This window comes from Patagioenas fasciata, unplaced genomic scaffold (assembly GCF_037038585.1).
Source record: "Patagioenas fasciata isolate bPatFas1 unplaced genomic scaffold, bPatFas1.hap1 Unplaced_11, whole genome shotgun sequence".
Classification (NCBI taxonomy): domain Eukaryota; kingdom Metazoa; phylum Chordata; class Aves; order Columbiformes; family Columbidae; genus Patagioenas; species Patagioenas fasciata.
In genome coordinates, this window is record NW_027288522.1 from 1086527 (window position 1) to 1091605 (window position 5079).

Sequence of the window (5079 nt, forward strand, 5' to 3'; positions counted from 1 at the left end):
CGTTTCTTTGATTTATATTTTCTACCACATTCATCTTGAGATGAGAGGAAAGCCATCAGACGTTATGGATTAGGCCCAAACAAAAGCCCCGGCTAATTGAGACACTTAGACTAAGCCTAAACCAGAAAGATCTCTCCATAAAGATGGTTTTTATACTGTACTTCCACAATCAGCTGGCAGTACAAAAGAACAAGCGGCAGACATACTTAGGCTGAGACATGGTGGTTTGGTGCAGAGACCATGCTTATCATGGGAATATTTCAGCATTTCTGCTCTGGTTTTCAGTGTATTACACCAAAACACCCACCTGATGACATCATTTCAAGAGCAAAAGCAGCAATTTGCAGAATTCAGCTTCTTTGGGGAACTGAGCAATTGCTGAGCTGACAGCAAGTCCTGCTGGGTCCCTGTCACCTGCAGAGTGCCCGCATCCTCACTACGGTAGCGGGCATTGTGACAAAGGTTCTATGTCAGCTGGGTGTGGCAGCCGAGCGCCCGCTAGGGGAGGGGGAGCCTGTCAGCCCCGGGCCTGTAACTGCCTGCTGTCCCCCATGTCACCAGCGAGGCCTCTGAAAAGTTTCGAAAACATGCCCAGACTTGGGTCCAAAGTGGCCAAAAGTCTCCAAGAAGCAAGTCGGGAAGAAGGATATGGAAGAGAGGGAGAAAGCCAAGGGAGCAGGCCCAAGGGAGGCAAGAGGAAAAACTAGTGAGGGGCTGCAGGAATGAAATAAAGGAATTGAAAGACGAAAGCCAGGAAGCAGGAGAGTTTGAGAAAAGGAGAGAGGAAAGAAGAGACATGCAGCCAGACGAGGGGTTAGTGAGAGAGGCTGGGACAGAGAACAGGATGAGAAGGAAATAATGCAAGGCAAGGCAATGCTAGGCCAAAGGACGTTTCTATGATTTATATTTTCTACCACATTCATCTTGAGATGAGAGGAAAGCCATCAGACCATATGGATTAGGCCCAAACAAAAGCCCCGGCTACTTGAGACACTTAGACTAAGTCTAAACCACAAAGATCTTACCATAAAGATGGTTTTTGTACTGTACTTTCACAATCAACTGGCAGTACAAAAGAACAAGCGGCAGATGTACTTAGGCTGAGACATGGTGGTTTGGTGCAGAGACCATGCATATCATGGGAATATTTCAGCATTTCTGCTCTGGTTTTCAGTGTATTACACCAAAACACCCACCTGATGACATCATTTCAAGAGCAAAAGCAGCAATTTGCAGAATTCAGCTTCTTTGGGGAACTGAGCAATTGCTGAGCTGACAGCAAGTCCTGCTGGGTCCCTGTCACCTGCAGAGTGCCCGCATCCTCACCACGGTAGCGGGCATTGTGACAAAGGTTCTACGTCAGCTGGGTGTGGCAGCCGAGCGCCCGCTAGGGGAGGGGGAGCCTGTCAGCCCCGGGCCTGTCACTGCCTGCTGTCCCCCCTGTCACCAGCGAGGCCTCTGAAAAGTTTCCAAAACATCCCCAGACTTGGCTCCAAAGTGGCCAAAAGTCTCCAAGAGACAAGTCGGGAAAAGGATATGGAAGAGAGGGAGAAAGCCAAGGGAGCAGGCCAAAGGGAGGCAAGAGAAAAAAGTAGTGCCGGGCTGCAGGACTGAAATGGAGGAATTGAAAGAGGACAGCCAGGAAGCAGGAGAGTTTGAGAAAAGGAGAGAGGAAAGAAGAGACATGCAGCCAGACGAGGGGTTAGTGAGAGAGGCTGGGACAGAGAACAGGATGAGAAGGAAATAAGCCAAGGCAAGGCAAGGCTAGGCCAAAGGACGTTTCTTTGATTTATATTTTCTACCACATTCATCTTGAGATGAGAGGAAAGCCATCAGACCTTATGGATTAGGCCCAAACAAAAGCCCCGGCTACTTGAGACACTTAGACTAAGCCTAAACCAGAAAGATCTCTCCATAAAGATGGTTTTTATACTGTACTTCCACAATCAGCTGGCAGTACAAAAGAACAAGCGGCAGACATACTTAGGCTGAGACATGGTGGTTTGGTGCAGAGACCATGCTTATCATGGGAATATTTCAGCATTTCTGCTCTGGTTTTCAGTGTATTACACCAAAACACCCACCTGATGACATCATTTCAAGAGCAAAAGCAGCAATTTGCAGAATTCAGCTTCTTTGGAGAACTGAGCAATTGCTGAGCTGACAGCAAGTCCTGCTGGGTCCCTGTCACCTCAGAGTACCCGCATCCTCACCACGGTAGCGGGCATTGTGACAAAGGTTCTATGTCAGCTGGGTGTGGCAGCCGAGCGCCCGCTAGGGGAGGGGGAGCCTGTCAGCCCCGGGCCTGTCACTGCCTGCTGTCCCCCGTGTCACCAGCGAGGCCTCTGAAGAGTTTCCAAAACATGCCCAGACTTGGCTCCAAAGTGGCCAAAAGTCTCCAAGAGACAAGTCGGGAAGAAGGATATGGAAGAGAGGGAGAAAGCCAAGGGAGCAGGCCAAAGGGAGGCAAGAGAAAAAAGTAGTGCCGGGCTGCAGGACTGAAATGGAGGAATTGAAAGAGGAAAGCCAGGAAGCAGGAGAGTTTGAGAAAAGGAGAGAGGAAAGAAGAGACATGCAGCCAGACGAGGGCTTAGTGAGAGAGGCTGGGACAGAGAACAGGATGAGAAGGAAATAAGGCAAGGCAAGGCAAGGCAAGGCTAGGCCAGGCCAAACGAGGTTTCCTTGATTTATATTTTCTACCACATTCATCTTGAGATGAGGAGGAAAGCCATCAGACCTTATGGATTAGGCCCAAACAAAAGCCCCGGCTACTTGAGACACTTAGACTAAGTCTAAACCACAAAGATCTTACCATAAAGATGGTTTTTATACTGTACTTTCACAATCAGCTGGCAGTACAAAAGAACAAGCGGCAGATGTACTTAGGCTGAGACATGGTGGTTTGGTGCAGAGACCATGCATATCATGGGAATATTTCAGCATTTCTGCTCTGGTTTTCAGTGTATTACACCCAAACACCCACCTGATGACATCATTTCAAGAGCAAAAGCAGCAATTTGCAGAATTCAGCTTCTTAGGGGAACTGAGCAATTGCTGAGCTGACAGCAAGTCCTGCTGGGTCCCTGTCACCTGCAGAGTGCCCGCATCCTCACCACGGTAGCGGGCATTGTGACAAAGGTTCTACGTCAGCTGGGTGTGGCAGCCGAGCGCCCGCTAGGGGAGGGGGAGCCTGTCAGCCCCGGGCCTGTCACTGCCTGCTGTCCCCCCTGTCACCAGCGAGGCCGCTGAAGAGTTTCCAAAACATCCCCAGACTTGGGTCCAAAGTGGCCAAAAGTCTCCAAGAGACAAGTCGGGAAGAAGGATATGGAAGAGAGGGAGAAAGCCAAGGGAGCAGGCCAAAGGGAGGCAAGAGAAAAAAGTAGTGCCGGGCTGCAGGACTGAAATGGAGGAATTGAAAGAGGAAAGCCAGGAAGCAGGAGAGTTTGAGAAAAGGAGAGAGGAAAGAAGAGACATGCAGCCAGACGAGGGGTTAGTGAGAGAGGCTGGGACAGAGAACAGGATGAGAAGGAAATAAGCCAAGGCAAGGCAAGGCTAGGCCAAAGGACGTTTCTTTGATTTATATTTTCTACCACATTCATCTTGAGATGAGAGGAAAGCCATCAGACCATATGGATTAGGCCCAAACAAAAGCCCCGGCTACTTGAGACACTTAGACTAAGCCTAAAACAGAAAGATCTCTCCATAAAGATGGTTTTTATACTGTACTTCCACAATCTTCTGTCAGTACAAAAGAACAAGCGGCAGACATACTTAGGCTGAGACATGGTGGTTTGGTGCAGAGACCATGCATATCATGGGAATATTTCAGCATTTCTGCTCTGGTTTTCAGTGTATTACACCCAAACACCCACCTGATGACATCATTTCAAGAGCAAAAGCAGCAATTTGCAGAATTCAGCTTCTTAGGGGAACTGAGCAATTGCTGAGCTGACAGCAAGTCCTGCTGGGTCCCTGTCACCTGCAGAGTGCCCGCATCCTCACCACGGTAGCGGGCATTGTGACAAAGGTTCTACGTCAGCTGGGTGTGGCAGCCGAGCGCCCGCTAGGGGAGGGGGAGCCTGTCAGCCCCGGGCCTGTCACTGCCTGCTGTCCCCCCTGTCACCAGCGAGGCCGCTGAAGAGTTTCCAAAACATCCCCAGACTTGGGTCCAAAGTGGCCAAAAGTCTCCAAGAGACAAGTCGGGAAGAAGGATATGGAAGAGAGGGAGAAAGCCAAGGGAGCAGGCCAAAGGGAGGCAAGAGAAAAAAGTAGTGCCGGGCTGCAGGACTGAAATGGAGGAATTGAAAGAGGAAAGCCAGGAAGCAGGAGAGTTTGAGAAAAGGAGAGAGGAAAGAAGAGACATGCAGCCAGACGAGGGGTTAGTGAGAGAGGCTGGGACAGAGAACAGGATGAGAAGGAAATAAGCCAAGGCAAGGCAAGGCTAGGCCAAAGGACGTTTCTTTGATTTATATTTTCTACCACATTCATCTTGAGATGAGAGGAAAGCCATCAGACCATATGGATTAGGCCCAAACAAAAGCCCCGGCTACTTGAGACACTTAGACTAAGCCTAAAACAGAAAGATCTCTCCATAAAGATGGTTTTTATACTGTACTTCCACAATCTTCTGTCAGTACAAAAGAACAAGCGGCAGACATACTTAGGCTGAGACATGGTGGTTTGGTGCAGAGACCATGCATATCATGGGAATATTTCAGCATTTCTGCTCTGGTTTTCAGTGTATTACACCCAAACACCCACCTGATGACATCATTTCAAGAGCAAAAGCAGCAATTTGCAGAATTCAGCTTCTTAGGGGAACTGAGCAATTGCTGAGCTGACAGCAAGTCCTGCTGGGTCCCTGTCACCTGCAGAGTGCCCGCATCCTCACCACGGTAGCGGGCATTGTGACAAAGGTTCTACGTCAGCTGGGTGTGGCAGCCGAGCGCCCGCTAGGGGAGGGGGTGCCTGTCAGCCCCGGGCCTGTCACTGCCTGCTGTCCCCCCTGTCACCAGCGAGGCCTCTGAAAAGTTTCCAAAACATGCCCAGACTTGGCTCCAAAGTGGCCAAAAGTCTCCA